This window comes from Diabrotica undecimpunctata, chromosome 7, assembly GCF_040954645.1.
Source record: "Diabrotica undecimpunctata isolate CICGRU chromosome 7, icDiaUnde3, whole genome shotgun sequence".
Taxonomy (NCBI): domain Eukaryota; kingdom Metazoa; phylum Arthropoda; class Insecta; order Coleoptera; family Chrysomelidae; genus Diabrotica; species Diabrotica undecimpunctata.
Genome location: NC_092809.1, coordinates 137,364,424 through 137,383,886, shown reverse-complemented (window position 1 = coordinate 137,383,886; position 19,463 = coordinate 137,364,424). Strand labels below are relative to the sequence as shown.

At 32.9% G+C, this 19,463-nt stretch overlaps 1 protein-coding gene and 1 long non-coding RNA gene across 3 annotated transcripts in view; both read left to right on the top strand.

Annotated features, from left to right (window-relative positions):
• Positions 1-19,463, top strand: part of LOC140445886 (Krueppel-like factor 7) — a 730,239-nt gene that overhangs the window by 64,201 nt on the left and 646,575 nt on the right. The gene's annotated exons all lie outside the window — the stretch shown is intronic.
• LOC140446989 (uncharacterized) overlaps positions 8,610-19,463 on the top strand; it is a 105,327-nt gene continuing 94,473 nt past the window's right edge. The window contains exon 1 of the long non-coding RNA XR_011951546.1: positions 8,610-8,659. This is a non-coding gene — a long non-coding RNA (uncharacterized lncRNA). The remainder of the gene's footprint in view (positions 8,660-19,463) is intronic.

The window sequence follows — 19,463 nt, the reverse complement described above, 5'->3', positions numbered from 1 at the left end:
TCCATAATAAATGTGCATCCTATTCGGCTTCAATCCAGGCCGGGACTTCACAAACGTCAAGCTTTGTTAGTCGGTTCTGTACAGATCGACTCAATACAAAAGTTAAACAAATTGTATTTTTATTTATAATACAGCTACAAGTTCCTCTTTCTATTTACTATTTAAAAACTTTCTTAATTAATAAGTAAATAATAATATATAAGTACTGAGGTTATCACTAATACGATTGTATAATCCACAACCTTTTTCGTACATTATCCTTCGATTCTATTTCATTTGTTCGTTTTTCAAATTGTGTTGTGCAACAATTTTGGCAAATTGAAGGAAGTGATATCTATCGTATCTCATTACATGACCAAGATATGCACTTTTCCGCTTTTTAATGATTTCGTTCCCTACCCAAGGTATTCGCAACATTCTTCGATATACTAACATTTCAAATGACTTAAGTCTATCCAGGCTGCTAACTTTTAAGGCATACGATCGTGTAAGCCGACTAACAAATAGAGTAGTAAAGACGGCAAGAGGCGGTTTCCCTATAGGAAGATGATCAGTAGGAAGACCACGAAAACGATGGAACGACAACTTACTGGATGCAGATTGAAAAACAGGTCTACATAAAAAGAAGAAGAAGAACTTTAAGGGTCCACGTTTTAACCCCATAGAAAAGTGTGGAATATGTGTAGCACTTTACAAAATTATTCATTATTTGTATATCGAGCGATCTATCTCTTAGGAAGCTACGGATTTTTAAAAAGTTTGATCTGGCTATTTCAATACGACCTCGTATTTCGAAATAGAGATTAAGATTCTCGACGATCCAGCTGACCAGGTACGGATTTCGATTTAACACCAATATCTTTGTTTATATATATATATATATATATATATATATATATATATATATATATATATATATATATATATATATATATATATATATTGAGGGATTCTACAGTATTCTACTTCGTTCCTCCAGGATTTTCGGGGTCGTCGTCTTTTCCTCCTCCCTATGGGGCTCCATTCGGTTATTCTCTTTATCCATCTGCTGTCGCTAGTTCTTCTTACATGTCCATACCACTTTAGTCTTTTTTTTTATATATGTTGGTATGTCTGTTTCTATTGATGTTCTTTGCTTTATTTCGTCATTACTTCTCCTATCCATTCTTGTTACTCTGCAGCATCTTCGCAGGCATTCCATGATCCAATTTTCATCCCCATATGTCATAATTCATAATACTTCGCACTAATGTTTTATAAATCTGTGTTTTTGTCTTCATATTTAGGTGTCCATCCCACCATACTGAGTTAAGTTGTCGGATTGCTGTTCTTGTTTGTCCTAATCTTTGTGTAATTTCTTCCTCTGTTGTTGCCTTTTTCGTGATTATAAACCTCAAGTATTTGAATTTATCCTTTCCTCTGATTGTTACGTTGTCATCAATCTGTAGATCTTCTATGTCTTCTTCACTTGTAGATAGGTACTCTGTTTTCGCGAGGTTAATATCTAGGCCAGCCTTGGTATATTCTTCTTGTAGTTTCTTCATCATGTAGCTGTCGTCTTGGTCTTGTGCAATCACTACTTGATCGTCTGCAAAGCTTAACGTATATAGGTATTTTTTTCGCATTTTCTTTTCCATGTAGTCAAGGCTTTCTCTAAGTCTAATCTCTTTCTCTAATCTTTGTTTTTTCAGTATTCATTTTTAAGCCCAATAGATCTCCTTAGGCTGATACTTTGTTAAGTAAACATTGCAAACCCCCCGAACCGTCTGCATTTATAACTCTGTCATCGGCATATCTTAAATGATTTATATCCTAAATTAAAATAAAAATAAAATGACATTAAATTTATCGGCATATATTAAATTATAATATGAAGTTATTATTAAACATAATTATTATCTATGTTTTACTCTGTCTTTGAATTTTTCCTTTCTCATTGCCGCTCACTTTGTCATTCTCTCTTATAATAAAAATTTGCTATTCAAGACACAGTTGCCAATTTTGCCAAAATTGTTGAGAGATGACACTCCTGAGGTGACATTCAATGGTTTCGAGAGATAACCAATGTTAACAATTTCATAACGATTTGATAAAAAGCCTGAGATCGAACTTAACAGTGACCCAAATACTCCCAGAGAAGAGAACTCCACTCATCAACATGGAATGATTTACTATGTCAAACGCCTTAGAGAACTCGGTGTAAATCTCATTTACTTTACTTCTATCACCCAACGAATCGGTCACGAATTTTTATAGTTGATCTATTCAAGCGAACAAGTTGTTCCTCACATAAAATATTAGGTAATGAGATACAATTTTTTCAAATACTTTACTAAATAAAGAGCACTTTGAAATTTCTCTACCATTTCTAACATCTGTCTTGTTCTTCTTCTTCCTTTGCCCTATCCGTTTCGGACGTTGGCTATTAACAAGGCTATTTTGACTTTGTTATGGCACCTCTGAACAGTTCGGTCGATGTTAGTCCGAACCATTGTCGCAGGTTATGCATCCATGAGTGTCGTCTTCTTCCCGGTCCCCTCCTACTGTCGATTCTTCCTTGGACTATTAACTGTAGCAGCCGGTACTTAGTATGCCTCATGACATGTCCGAAGTACTCAAGCTTCCGTTTCTTTACGGTAAAGATTATTTCTTTGCTTTTGCCTATTCTCTGCATTACTTCCACGTTAGTGATGTGGTCTGTCCAGGATATCCGAAGAATACGGCGATATATCCACAGCTCAAAAGATTCTAGTTTCTTCAGGGTGGCTTCCGTTGTGGTCCATGCCTCTGCTCCATAGAACAAGACCGGGAAGACATAACACTTGACCACTCTTAATTTTAGTTCCATTGAGATTTTGCTTGTGAACCACTTTTTCATGTCTTGTTATCATTCTTAAAGATAGGAGTAATATAACTCGTCTTCCAAACTTCTTGAGCTAAGAGATAAATTAAAGATCTTTAGTAGAATTGGCGATATAACGAATCTAGTATTATATAAGAAATCTCTTGGAATGACGTCTGGACCACGTTTCAATTTGACATTCCTGCTTTCCAAACAGTTGTACATATCCATTAAATAAATACAAATTTAGCCTAAGTTGGCAGCAGGGTTATAGTTAGACAGGTAAGGCTTAGGATTAGGAGAGTACACTGAACAATGAAAATCAGCAAACATTTGAACTATTTGAGATGAATTAATAGAAGCAACAATATTATATGACATAGTATTTGGAATGTTGTTGTCATTATGTTTTCCACGGACATAATTCCAGAACTTTTAACTGCCATTGAGGATTGAATTTACAATATCCTGAATGTGTTGGTTTTTGTTGGTAACTGAAATCATTTTGCATTTGTTTCGTATAGACAGTCTAAGTATTATATGCGGAACAGTATATGCGGGTAATCATGTGGTGCTTGCAAGTTCTACGCAAGAACACAGTTATTAATTGGCAGTTTTTCTGGAGAATGTGCAGAGTACGGCTTAAAATTTAATACTTTAAAACCTAAATATATTGTAGCCAGTAAAACACCGGTAGACGACTACACAATTACTGCATGTGGTACTGAAATAGAAAAAAATGAGGACATCACTTATCTCGGTTCAAGTATAAATGACAATTGGGGTATGAGCAGAGATAGAAATACGCATTGAAAAGGCCAGAGCAATGTTCTTTTAGAATGAAAAAAGTATTATGTGTACAGAATATTAACAATAACCTCAAAATCTTCTTCTTCAAGTGCCATCTCCGCGACGGAGGTCGGCAATTCTAACCTCAAAATAAGACTCGTCAAATGTTACATCTTTTCGACGACATTATTGTATGGAGTTGAAAGTTGGGCGCTCACTAAATCGCTATTAAATAAACATCAAGCTTTCGACATGTGGACGTATCGAAGGCTGCTACATAACCTGAAGTGGTAAAAATACGAAAATGGGAGTATTTTTCCCATGTCATGCGACACCAAGAACGATATGGACTCCTCCATCTTTTTATTCAGGATACAATATGTGGAAAGCGAGGTCTCGGTCGAAGAAGAACACCATGGCTTTGTAAGCTACGTGAATAGTTTAATTAGTATTCGTCGTCCCTCTTTAGATCTGCGGTGAATCAAATTATATTATGATAGCAATACGATAACCAACGTTCAGTAATGGACATCGTACGGAAAGAAGAGAAGACGGTACGAGTCTTGGACATCATGTTGGCTACCAAATTAGCTATCATGGCTACTCGGAGCAAATTTATCAAACATATACTTTGAATTCATCGATTTGATTAACTTATATTATGGCTGTGAAAATATTAATTTTTTTTTTTCGCCACCACCCAACTGTTGTAATAAAAAAGAACCCTACGTGTTAAAGTAGAGATTTAGGGCTAAAATACACTACGTGTAAAATTTTTATGAATGTTCAAAAACTTCAAATCAATTGACTTGTTTTCTTAGCAGAGTTCGACCCTGTAAATACTCCTTCACAGTTCCCAACCAACCCAAACATATGTTTCCTAGCAAGCTCAAGTTTATTCACATTGTATACAGATATACACACGCCAGGCTAAAAATAATTGAGGAACCCTTCATCAAGGCCTTCTGTGGATATATTTACGTCTAAAATTGTTTAGAGAGCCATTAGACAGGGCAGGGAAAAATCGTCGTAAAATTAAACAAAATAACAGATCTAACGTCGCAAGCAAGCGTTTAATAAACAACAAACATTAGTTTTACACACGCCGGAATAAACGTTCACCTATCTCACTTAATCTTAATTCGTTTTAGAAAACAAACTGAAGAAGGTTTTGTAGTGAATCTGGGGAACAGAATTTGTTTTTCACGTAAACCACAAAATACAAAATAAAACAGTTAATACAATTTGTATACCTGTATAAATATAATACACTGAATCTCACAGTTTTAATCATCATCACTGTTTGTTTAATTACGGCTGCAGGTATCGCATGAACTAGATAAAATAGTAAACGTTGACATACTTATTCGTTTAACAATAAGAACCGGATGGTTGATTCTAAAATCAACGGAAAAACACAATAAAATCTTTATGAAACCATTTTGATTATTTATAGCGGCGATGACCTTAGGCAACTTATTCTGAAAACACATATGCACACTGATTTTATCTATGAGGTAACATGCTATTTATACAGCGTGTTTAATTCATAACTAGACAAATTGCTATTAAAAATATGAAAACTAACATGTGGGACGAGGTTTATTTAGAGTTTGTTTTTCTTATCCTTCTTTTTTATTTATTTTCTTCCTCTTTTTAACAGACAGTATTGCCCGTTTTTTGTGGATTCTCTGTTAGTTCACAAGTTCGTATTTTTCCTTGAACGTTCAATAGTGCTTTTTCTCATTCCATTTTTTTTTGAATGCCTATTTCGCACGACTTTACTTGGTGTTCAGGTAAATGAGGTAGCTCAGTTCTTCTTCTTTTTTAAATGCGTTGTTCTTCAAGAACATTGTGACAAGTTACTATACACAGTCACAGTAACATACTATGTTACTGTGAATAGAAAGAATAGAATTTATTTAGTCAATATACAAAAATAGTTTTGTTTTTGACAAGTCAAAGGAATAGTGACAATTTTTACATACATACATATAAAATTTTTGCGAATTTATTATTAACAATTTAAGAAACGACAAACACACTAAATAAATATATAAAAACATGAAATATCGTCATAATAGGCAAATACCCTGACCAAACTAGTAGGTACTATTGTATAAAAGCTGTACTTAGGTACTCCGTTTTAGAATAGAGACAATATTTCAAAAAGTGTGATTTGATTTTAAGCTTAAACGATAATAAGTGAAGACTTTTTACTTCATCTGGCAAAAAGTTATGCAAACCAACATCAGTAGAATTGTTTATGCTCTTTGTCAACCTAAAACGTTGTGCTCTAATAGCATCTCTAGATCTTGTATCGTGATCATGGAAGTTGGAGTCTATGTTAAAGGTACCTTTGTTGGTATTTATTTCAATCAGCGTCTTATATATAGAGTGAAGGTAGTTGTATAATACCTAAATCCAGAAATAAAGGTTTACAGTGTCCCCTATACTCTGCTCTTGCAAGTATCGTCATTACCCCAGACAGTTATTTCATGCTGTAGATGGCTATGGAATACTTAGTGCAAAGTAGCACATTCTAAGGCTACTTTTAGGAATCATATAAACCAAGTTGCGTATTAAAAATATACTTGTAGCAAGTCTAGAACTTAAGTAATCTGTATAAGCACTCCAACCCAAATTATCATCTAGAAAGATTCCTAATAGTTTAACACTATTTCTTGAGATATACTTCCTATCGGAACTAAAAATCAAATTCTGATTTTTCTCATCAGTTAGCATCAGCCCATTATGGTAAAAACCAGTTTTTTTGCTTTCTGGGTATCACTATCTATTTTAATTTTTAAATTATGCTGATTAATATCAGTAATAATGAGAGTTGTATCATCTGCGAAGCAAACACATTTTATAATAAAAGTATAATGAAATAAATCGTTCAGATAAATAATAAGAAACAAAGTCGGTCCTAATATCAAACCTTGAGGAACCCCATATTCGACAGTGTTAAACTCAGAATAGCTGTTATTAAGAAAAACTGCCGGTTTTCTATTTGTTAAACATGATCTAAATAGATTCTTCTTCTTCTTAAAGTGCCTATCCGTTCCGGATGTTGGCGATCATCACGGCTATCTTTACTTTGTTTATTGCAGCGCGGAACAGTTCAGTGGTAGTCGTGTTATACCACTTTCGTAAATTTTGAAGCCAGGAAATGCGTCTTCTTTATTATAAAGTATACTTTATAATAATTATTATAAAGTATAATTAATTTGTCAATAAGTATATCGATTGTTTCCACAATGGTTTTTTTGTTTAAGAAATAAAAATCCGTGCAGTGTGAATTTTTCAATCTATGCAAAATACTCCTGATTTCAGTATCACTAACAGGTAATAAAAATAAAGAGTGGCAAGGAGAGTGTACATCTTTCAAAAAATCTGTGACTTTTTTATTTTGAAATTTATTTCTGTGATAATTTATAACTTTCCAACTGTCACGAGATATATTTTCTGAATTGGAAAAGAAATTCTCATAAGCCAGTTTTTTCTTTACTAATATTGTTGATTTATAGTGCTTCTTAAACTTTTTATACTCACTATATTCCTTTGTAACATCAGCAATTATCTTGACTGTGGAAAGATTTTCTCGCATTACTATTAGTTTATCATCAAACCAAGAAATTGGAGCTTTACTATGTGTTCGTGATTTTTTTATTGGAAAATTAATTTCAATCAACTTTACATACATTTCGGTAATAAATTGAGCTAATTCTGTTGCTGTTTTGAGAGAAACAACTGAAGCCCAGTCAACGTTATTTAACGACTGTTTTAACATTACTTGTTATATGTCTTCTGTATGTATTAGCGCTATGACTTTTTTCAGATTTTGTTTTTAAGTAGAGAAATTGAGCAAGATGATCAGAAATACATGGGTCCACAATTCCACAGCCAACTATCTTACTGCTTATGTTTGTTAAGATGTTATCTAAACAAGTTGCTGATCTAGTTGTGATTCTAGTAAATTCACTAACATTTGTGGTTAAGCCAAAAGTAGAAATTAGATCACGGAAACTATTTAGTTTATTAGAAGCTTTTTTGAAATCAATGTTGAAATCTCCAATTATTATTATTTCTAAAAAATTAGCAGAGCAATATATATTATTTCCAAATGTATTGTTCTGATTACAATTAGCGCCAAATGTATATGTAGTAGTTAAGTGCATCCTTCTATATTTAAGTGTTGGTTCTCCAATCTCTGAGAGCCCAAAGTAAGTACATCTTTGAGCAATGTTAAGGCTGTAAACTATTTGAAGTTTCTATGAAACTTGGAATTTTTGAAGTGCGCTTATGTCTCGGTTGTTTGTAAAGATTCATATAGCAAGCGGCGAGTATGTGATTTCAATTTATTTAACATAGAAATACCATAACAGTAAACTACAAGCCGTAAAGGCCTTAAAACTCATGACAATTTTTTTTTAGATTTAAAATAGTATCATTACTTTTGATTTTATCTTAGAATTTTAGCATGCTGTATATCCAATAGAGAAATTTTTGAAAATTCGTATAATTAAATTTGATTTTAAACAAACATTGGGTTATCTGTCTTCGGGTTTGTTTTTAAATGGTACAATTATAACTAAATAATTAATTTGTTGACCTTGAAACATTTGATATGATTTGTTTTCATTTTCGTCTAAAAATAACTTGATCTGACTAGGCTGATATTTCTTTGTTTATCTGAAAGGCAGGTCCAGGTTATTAATGGCTTTTTAAAATAATAAAATGGATGTAGGTTTCAATTATTGCAAACCTTTCACACAATATTAAATAGTTAATAAAAATTATATTTTGTTAAGTAAGCGTCGCTCAGTGGCTCAGTTCTCAGTTTGTGTTTTAAGCTGTGGATCCGAATAGGCGACTAGTGATCTAGTTTTTTGTGCCATATTGCAAATCTTCCAAAGGTTATCAGCATCAACATTTCACAGATACTCCAGGAAGGCGAAGCAATTGCTACTGAAGAAGAAGAAGGTCCAAGAAAAAGGAACAGGTTTAAATTGGGTTCTAGAACTGGTAACAAGTCTTTTAATACTTATTTTTTAACACGCTGATTACCTTAACAAATGACATGATAGACATATTCGATATATCTCGAAGCAAGCAGGGTTATGACCCGCAGAGAACTCTTTAATACACTTTGTGGGTGCCATAGCTATTGGGTTAATTGTTTTCCAACTTTAGTTTATTCACAAACTTGACAAGCTATTGATAATAAAACTTAAAAAAAAAACATTATTAAAAATTAATTCTCTATAAATCGACAGGGATAATCAAAAAATGTAGTGCCGTGGTTTAAGATTTTTCACCAATGTTTTATCCATGTATATAATCCGTTTCTTTATATTTGCTCCATTATCATTCTTGCCTTTATCCCTTTGCTGGGTTGGCTTTCTAATTACAGTTCTTTATAAGGTTTTATGTTATATTGAAGCATATTCAAAGCATTTCTCAATTATTTCCTTCCAAATTTTTTTTTGCTACGCCCATGGCTAAAAAACGACGGGTCGCGTCATACCTCGATTTATTAATTACTGAAGTTAGTATCGCATTTTGTCCTTAAGGCCCTTATCTTCCAAGAACTTATTCAATGAATTCTTTGCCTTTTTTTCAATTTTCGAAACACGGTTCATAAACCCATTCACATTATGTACTGCTGTGCTTTTGAAAAAAGAAAGTCCAGTTGACTCGAAATGGTTCTCTGTGCGTAACCTATATTTATGGTTATTCTTGCATAATAACCGGCATTCCCCTTCTTCGCAGCAATCTGAACCCTAACTGTCTAACTAACTCGAAACTAGTTCACTTTTGTATCCGTTTTTCTTTAAGAAGGTCCGACTTAAGCTGGTAAATTTATTTACTCATATCATCTATCTTGTAACTGTCCCTCTAATTTAAATTGTCTATTATTATTCTAGACTTTGATGTAAATTGTGTTTGCATCGTTGTCTTGCTATTGTTCTGTTACCACAACGTCCTGCCGTTGTCATTGAGATTGCCTGTCGCCCAAAGAGCTGTAATTGGTTAACCATCGAATCCTGTTCCCGGCGTTTATTTGCAGTATCAAGACTCTATGTACTTGCGGTCACCACTTGCCTTTTGTATTGTAAGTACCTTGCCGTTTTATCTCATTCAACCAAAAGCTGAAGGTTTTATGATGAAAGCACTACCGTTTGCTTCTTTGTAATAAATCCGTTCTTAAGCATTTCACTCAGAACATATTTCCATCTAAATACTTCCAGAGACTGTCATTGATACAAAATCCTTGATTTTTGTTTTTACCATAGCATAGTTTCCTTTTTTGCCGAATGGACAATTAATAGTAATTTGTGGTAATCATTAAACATATTCAGATATCTGTTAATTAGATAATATTTACAGGTTGACAGAAATATCTGAAAATGCCCAGGTCAGACCGATCGAGAACTTTGGTTACGGGACGTTGTCAGATCAATCGGGTTCCTGTTTTACAGCAAAATTGATAACAATTCTACATTTTTTATTATTTCTGCGACTTCTCTGCTGAATTGGTCATCACTTTGCTCTTCTTCTGATGTTATAAGCTGTCTCCATTGTGAAATTCTTTTATATAGGCTATCCATAACTTTGTTTCTATTTTGTTTAGATTGTTAAATTCATTAATGGGTCTTTCTTCACTTTAAGGTTGTTTTTCGTTGCACTCCGTATAGGTCGTGTTTCATCTCTGGTAAATCATGCCTAATATCTTCTTTTTCTACTTATTATCTTAAAATTAATGTAGTTTCTTGTATGTTTGTGTTGTGGGTATGTATTAGTTGTTTTATTGCTCATAGGGATTCTTTCCTCTCAACGTGTGGATCCACAACTTTCACAGTTTTCCTAACGTAGTTCAATGACGTTATATTTTTACCCTCCTTACAATACTTAAGCTAACAATATTCGTGTATATTTTATGACTACTCAATAACAAAACATATAAACTTAACGAGCCTTAACTGTATTTAGCGTGAAGGCCAAAACACACAAATAGTTTTTCTTTTCTGCCGTAATTGTGTTAACAACAAATTTCTAAACCACTTGTACCAGTTTAGGATTGTTTACATTGACAAATAGCTTCTATACGAGATTTTAATTACTAACCTTTCACAAACGGTCTTTTGTATGAGAGGTCTTTGGCTTTTTCAAAAAAACTATTTTGTTAACTATCGAGGCAACCACACAGTGTTCCTATTTAGTGTGCCAATGACCGGATGTCCAAACAAACGCCATAAATACATTCCATTACTAATGTAATTAGTAGTGAAACGGTTTTTAAAAATAGACTGGTAGAAGTTTGACATAGCTACTAAATTATTTAATTTATAAAAAACAAATTACACCAAAAAGTAGACGTGACATTGATATTGCAGTTAATTATAATTTTTGTTTTTCTACAAACTGCTGCATCCTCACAGGCGAGACCATAGCCATTTTGGAAGCCTTAATTTTCTTCAAAACGCGTAATGAGAATAAATGTGTCATTGTCACTGACTCACTAAATGCTCTATTAGGTGTAAAACAAATATACCCTACAAATCCAATATTTCGGGTATATAAAAAATGAGATAAATGTAATTCAATCAACTCGAAAAGAAGTAGCATTTATCTGGGTACCGTCGCATGTAGGAATAGTTGGAAATGAGAAAATGGACAACCTAGCAAACACAAGTCGACTAAACTCACAATACACAACCAAAACAATAAATTACCCATATTCCGATCTCAAAAACCTAATTAAAGACCACTGTATGAACATATGGCAAAACTACTGGAAATATTCAGGAACCAAACTATATGAGATTTATCCCCTTGTGAAGACAATCTTGAATAATCCATCCAATAGAAGGGATCAAGTAATAATTAACCGACTAAGAATTGGACACACTGCACTGACCCATAGATTCTTAATCAACAAAGAACCTTCTCCAACCTGCAGAAACTGTTCTCTCCCATTGACGGTGAAGCATATTCTGATTGACTGCCAGTACCACGAAGAAACAAGAAGAAAATATGGAATCTCAGATGACATCAAAACCACTTTAACCATAAACACTGACCATGTAATAAATTATTTAAAAGATTTACGTTTATATACATCTATTTAATGTAAATAAAATGAACTTTTGTGTACGTTACTCCACTAATAACCCTTCGTGGTTGATGTGGATTATGTTTTTTTTTCTAAATAAAAAAAAAAAAATTTGTGTTTGAAATGATATCGTTATTATCATTTTCTTTGGATTTGTCACTGCGCGAAGTCAACTTGGAATCTCTTGCTCGTGGCTGCATTCTGTTCTGTTGTTCTTATTACATATTTGTGTTCCCTGACACCAATTTTTATTGCCCTTAATATTTTCTTCGTATAGTTTTTGCTTGATTTTTCTTCTTTTAGTACCATTCCATCAGAGATTGGATCATAACGACTAGTCTAGCTGTTATGCACTAGTGTGCTAATCTGATTCACGATATTTTAAAAGGAAAAATAAAGAAAAAGAAGAAAGATTTAGAAGTATTCAAACAAAAAAAATAATGCGATATGTTTTTAATTAGAAAACTCCAAAACCCACAAACCTTCTGTATCGGTCTTCAAAATTTTTGTTGTTTTACGCCATAATAAATACTCTCCTGTCAGTTCTGCCAGAAAACATTTATCTTCAAAATATGGAGATAGCTTTGTTATCTGGTTAGTTTTTTTAGCAGATGCAAAACCAAGAAGGAGTATTTGAAATACAGTTAAAATGTCTTTATTGTCGATAAAACTTTTTTTTTTAAACCAGAAGTTTGATTGTCTAAACATGGAATGATGTTGATACTCCATCAACTGAAGTTGTTTGATGATTATCTCTACAATTTGAACCTCAGTACCAAAAATATCTTTGAATATTTAGAAGCAGAAGCCTTTTGGCTTCATCAGAGCGAACTCATGGCAAGCTCTAACGAAATAAAACCTTCTCCGACTATAAAAGTAAATATTTGAAAAACGGACGCTGCAGCGACATCTACTAATGAGAATATAAATAAGAGGCAGAAATATGCGTATCAGCGAATGGTGGCTGTAACGAAATCAAAACTAAACCGTCTATTTTATTTTTATTATTTTACTGTAGTATGGAGTATTAGGAAATCGTTTTCACGAAGGGATTTCTGCTTATTATAGACGAATTGGCATGACGTGGATACACATTATAAATCCCTATGTCAGTGCATTTGTCGTCTGCTGGTTTTGTAATGTTTAGAAAACACAGATTTAGTTTAAATTCGATTTTCGATTTATATTCTCAGAAATGAAGAGTTTTTCAAATTCAATTTCGAAATTTTAGAGGAATAAGGATAATCTTTGGTACATTAAATAGAACTAACGAAATAGTAAGAAACACTTTGAGGAAATATGGATAATGAAAGCGTAACGCTTAAGATATTTTCACAAGCCAAGAGGAAAATTAAGAAACTACTTTTTTATATCGCTGTCACCAACTGTTGCTGAGTTTTCGCCACTATATTATTGAGATATACTTAGTTATAAGTGCTCAATGCCCATAAAACACAATATGAAAATTTATCCAAATACTGTCGAAAACCAGTGTCCGGACACTATTTAAAATGGTTTAAGGGACATTACTTCCTAATAAAAGGTTTTGTAAATAGAACAAATATTATTCGATTTGTGTCTTCACAAGGGCGTGCATGTTTTCGACGCTGAAGTACCTGGGGGTCTTAAAAGTACCCTTGTTTTGGACGCTGCCGGAAGGATTATCGCAGGTACCAGATATTAGATATAATTAGGGTTTAATGATGGTCATTGAAATTTACTTAGTTACTAGTTATTAGTTTGTCAGAGAATAGTGAAAAGTGGACATGGAAATTTCAACGTTAGTAAGTAATCGTGGTAAAATTTTGCTCAAAGTGAACAGTTTTACTTTTTCTCAAGATAAAGTACTAAAATCGGGAGAAACGTATTGGAGGTGCGTAAAACGGTCGTGTAAAGCGAAGATATTCACGATAGGGCCAGAAAAGTTAGTGATACGAAGTAATCTAGAACATAATCACGAGTGTGATATCAAGACGCTTAATAGACAGATTGTGCGTAGCAGTGCCAAAAGGAAGGAAAGGAAAATCATACATAGTGCGTTGAAAGAAAATGTAGATTGCTTAAGCCACATGTCTGTTAAAGACGTTAATTTAATACGAAATCAAATATACAGTGAACGGCGAATGGCTCAACCGAAACTGCCCAAAAGTAAAGAAGAAACTATTGCTGCGGTAAATATTATGAATATCAAAACACTTAAAGACGAGAATTTTATATTTGCGGTTGAACTAAGTTCTATAACATTATCATCTTCTCGTGTAACACTAACATGCGTTTTCTTTGCGGCAGTGAAACGATTTATATGGACGGTACATTTAGTTACTATGCTCAATATTTCAAGCAATTTTTTACCATACATGTATTTATCAATGGACATTATATACCATTGTGTTATTGTTTACTTCCCGACAAATCGGAACAATCCTATATAAAACTATTTAATGTTTTGAAACGCGAAAGTGAAGTAATTGGTCTAAAATTCAATCCAAAAATCATTTTCTCCGATTTTGAAATTGCTATCCACAATGCTGCGCGTTTTGAATTTCCAAATGTGCACATTAAAGGGTGCCGTTTTCATCTTATGCAAGCTTGGTATCGTAATATCGGTGGTTGTGGCTTAATTCGGGAATATAAATTGGCAGACAGTGAAATATCTAAATGGCTGAAATATATTTTTGGGCTGCCATTTTTACCTCCCTCAGAAGTCGAAGAATCTTTCATATATGATTTTATGGCTATTCAACCAAAGGATTCAAAAATTGAAAAGTTTTCCGACTACTTATTGGACAACTACATTGGCGACCACGCAACATTTCCGTCGGAGATGTGGGCTGCGATGAGTAAGAGTTTACAATTAACAACTAATGCTTGTGAATCGTTCCACTCGCGTTTTAATGATAATTTTTACCATGCTCATCCAAATATTTTCCATTTTATTGATGTTTTAAAAAATTTTCAAACTGAAACTTACATTAAAATTAATAGTGTCTGTAATAGTGAAAGTAATAGACTTAAAGATCCAAAGAGTAGAAAAAAAATTATGTTCGTTAGAAATAGGATACATGAGTATCAAACTAACTATATCGATCGATTCCATTTCGTAAAATGTATGTCGTATTTATTTCAAAGTGACAAATAAACCTTATCAAGCTTAATCTATAGAATTTTATTACCTGACTTTCCATTTACATTTCAATTACACCCAGCGTCCAAATCATGTATGCAGAAACAGGTAATTTTATTTTTCAGTGTCGAATTTTAAATTTAGCGTCCAAATCATGCACGCCCCTTCACAAAACGTAATCTTCAGTCAAAATATTATTTATTGAATTTAAAATGAAACTTTCCAATTTAATATTTTTTTTACGTTTTTATTGAATTTTAAAATCATTAATATTTGATAATATTTCGAGGGGTGTCAGGACCCCCTGGAACTCCCCGTGGCTACGTCACTGCAGGTGTCCCTTAAATTATATACTTAAAGTAATAAACATTGTAATTATTAAGACACTAGGTCGATGATAAGGGATTATACTTTTTAAGGGATGTAATCTTAAATCCTTTAGAAAAAATAGACCTAGTGTCTTAATAATTACAATGTTTATTACTTTAACTATGTAATTTAAGGGTCATCTAACCTTATTATGTGGCTAGTTGCAATTATTTTATAGACCTTATTCCCCGATGATGATCCGATAGGATTGAAAACGTTCAATTTATAAATCCATTTTGGATAATTTTTAAAATTTTTTAATAAATTTTATACCATATTACAATTTACTTAAGGTTTTACTTCATAGTAAGTTTTTCCTTAGTAAATATTTTTACACTTGTCATAAACATGTTGCTACGTTAGTCCGTTATATTTTTTGTACTGATTAGATCAGTCAACTATATTGGACTAATGTGAAAAAAAATTATGATTTATAAGTTTATTGTTCTAATTATCTTATCACCTTTTATCAAACAGTCGGCAATTAGTTACGTAAGGTCACGTTGATCTCAAATATAATGGCTAGATCCACTTTTAAGTAATATATATGTTATATTATATATATTTATATATATATATATATATATATATATATATATATATATATATATATTATATATATGTATATATATTGGATTTGAAGTTTTCACATCGCGTTGCATAGTTTCGATTTAAAAAAAAACCATTGTCTTGACGACGTTTTGGCAACGTCTCACTTACCATTGTCAAGTCAGTCATAATTAGTTTTGCTTCTTCCTGATGTTAGGGAAGAGCTACAAAGTTACATTAATAGTACCATTCCTGAGGACATTATTATATATGGACAGTTGAAATTAACACATAGTGTGTGAAGTTTGATACTATTTGAAGAAATTATTATAATGATCTGTTGCGTTGGTAGAAACTTTCTTCTTCTTCTTGATGTGCCTATCCGTTACGAATGTTGGCGATCATCATGGCAATCTTTATCTTATCTGCAGCAGCGCGGAAAAACTTCACAGATGTTGTATCGAACCAGATTCTAAGGTTCTTTAACCAAGATGTTCTTCTTCCTGGACCTCGTTTTCCAAATATTTTTCCTTGCAGGATGGCTTGAAGGAGAGCATATCTGGATTCATTTCGCAAAATATGTCCGAAGAATTGTAACTTTCGAGATTTGATGGTGGTTGTAGTGCGTCATTCTTTCTAAAGGGGATTGGTTGACGTAGAGTTGACCTTCTGACATGGTCAGAAACTTCTGACATTTGTAGAAACTTAGAGAAGAATAAAACAAAAACAAGTCTTGTGGGCAGCAGGAAAAGTTATCTACTTCGTTCTCTCATGTCTTTTTTGCTCCTCCAACAGGTTTTTTTCCTTGCATTCTTGCGTTTAGTAATTTTCTGGTTGATTCTGTTGTCATTAATTCAGACTGCAGACTGTCCACCCCTAGTCGCTGCAGTCTAGTGTTGGTTCTCTATATTGTTCGTATATTTCTTTATCATATGTAATTCGTCAGTTATTTTCTTTAATTGGCAATATCCAATGGCGAATATAATATTACAATAACTTATTATGGGCCTGATTATTGTTTTATAGACACTCGGAGTTTCGGTAGTTCCATGTCTAAGAACGTGAATCTGTTCACGTGCTCTATATCATCCACAGATTGTTTTTGGGCTCAATTATTTTTAGCTAGCCCTACAACCGGTCATTTTGTTTCAATTCAACGTAAGTTTCTTCCGGTGAATATTTTGTTCTGCTCATTATGTTGATATCATCTACGTGCGCTGCCATCAACCGTCTAATTACATATTCAAGAACAATATTGAAAAGCGTTGGAGCCAGACCGTCGTCTTGTATCCGTTATTGCGTTATCATAAATGCATCAGTCATCTCGATCCAGATATAATAGGAAACTGAAATTATAATAGATCCAGTTGGGTCTTTGGAAAAATAATGCAATTTCTAGAAACAATCTTTTTTTGATATTTTGCAGACTGTTAGGATTTTAAAAGATTCAAAATTTATGGTTATCATGGTAATAATGCTCTACTGAAGCATATCTTTGTGGTCTAGGCCTTATATCTTTTTTGAACACTTTACTGCAGTCTTTGCAGGGAACATAATATGTCATAATAAAAAATGCATCTTTAGGGACTCACCGTGTACTCAATTTTTTATAGAAAATTTTTTAGTACCATGGAATATATACAGACTGAAAATTGTTAACGTGTAATACGATAGCGCACTTCAACCACGGTTAACTATACCTGAATCACCTAAACGAAATAAATTTTTAAATAAATTTGGTTTAGGTAATTTAGGTCCCTTTTACTCTTCTTTATTATTACTTATTCGTAGCCTTTTGGATGAAAGTGGAGAGAAAAGTGGTGTTCGCCGCAAAGTTAACAAAGTGCTAAGGCACCTAGAGGGCGATCTTGTCCCAAGCGATACCATGGTAAAATGGTATTTACACGTGATTTTCTCGTAGTGAAAACGTTCTCCGATCGATCTCACATCCCATAGAAAAAAACGAAAAACATTTGCTTGTATAAAATTAAAACAAGTAAAAGAAACTTTTGAGAAACAATTATTGTTATTTGGACTTTCATAAAATCTTTGACACTTTCTCTTACAAAAATTTCACAGCTGTTCAAACAAATTGTTCTTGTTAGATTTTGTGGTTTCTACTAGGTTTACCCAACGGGAAGCTAAAAGAGGAATTATTGCTTTGAGACACAGGGTAGGATGGCTAACTTAAAAATCCTCATTAGATTTTAATACTGACGAATGTCTGCTAAACATCTTTTGGAAGTCTATGAAACAACAGTATATATCCTGATCCATATACAGGTATCGTTGTGCCAGACCATTGATCCAAAGAGTGAATTTTTTATGTGATATATATACAGTCCTAGAAGTCCCAGAACAATTGATTGAAAGTACGTTTCTTTGGGCTGGAGATGCTATAATCTGAAATGTTTTTTTTGTGGGCACCATCTTGAAGAGATGGTACACGTGATGTTCTCGAAGTGAAGACGTCTCGAAGTTGACTCAAGTCAACTACGTGCAATTAACTAGCTCTCCATCGAAGCCCTAGAACAATTGAGTAGTACTTTCCTTTGAGCTGAAGAAGGTATTAGTCTGAGACGTTTCTTTTTGTGGAAGAAATCAACCAAAGTTCTGTTTTTTTATTACTATTATTTTATCGTCCTCTCTAAATATATATATATATATATATATATATATATATATATATATATATATATATATATATAATCCGGGGGTTCATAGATAACGAAGTCCTCTTCCGCTTGAGTTATTTTAGCATTTTTAACACAATTTCCTTTGAAATTATATTGAGGTACATTATATTCAATATTATCAAAGTATCTAATTTAAAACAACCTACCCGGAAATTACGGAATACAACCAGACAAATATTTGCACGTCTCCTTTTCCTTTATTAATAAAAAATACCTGGTCACTTAATGAGCAACCGGCCACCGTTTACTTTATCGCGATTGTAGACACTGCCTAATTATTATGTAATCAGTTAGGTAGTGCTTAAAGCGAAAAAGGTGTGTGGGTTAAGTTTGGAAATTATAGCAAGAAAATAAACATTTGCAGAGGTCGTATCTGTAAAGGCTCTCATTAATGCGTTAATCTCCACAATCTGGACATCGTCTAATACCGCCAGTCGCTAATTTAACATCAAACAATTTTGTACCCCAAAAAAGATAATTTCTATTTGGAGCGTAGGACGTGTATACAAAGCTTCGCAAAAATAATTAAAAAGCTTCGCTTATGATATAACAAGAATATTTCATATAAATACGTATATATATATATATATATATATATATTGTAAACATTTTTAAACAACATAGTTGCCGCATATGAACGGTTTTGAAGTAATGTCGATAAAAATAAAATTATATTTAGATTTAGCATAAAACATTGCATCCGAACCGATGAAGTCACATCTCGATTCATCGATTCGACAACAGTTGATTAATCGAGGACAACATTTTATATATTTAATGCTTTAATACCTCTTTCATTAGAATAAGATAAAGAAGGAACTTTGTTACTGTTTAGAATTCAAATATGCATGAAATGTGTTTATTTTTATTTGATTGTAGTTACGTAATAAGATACTAGCTACAATCGTTTATATAAATAAATCTATGTGTAATTAAAACGGAAACGTGAAGCCATCATTGGGTTTTATAATTAAT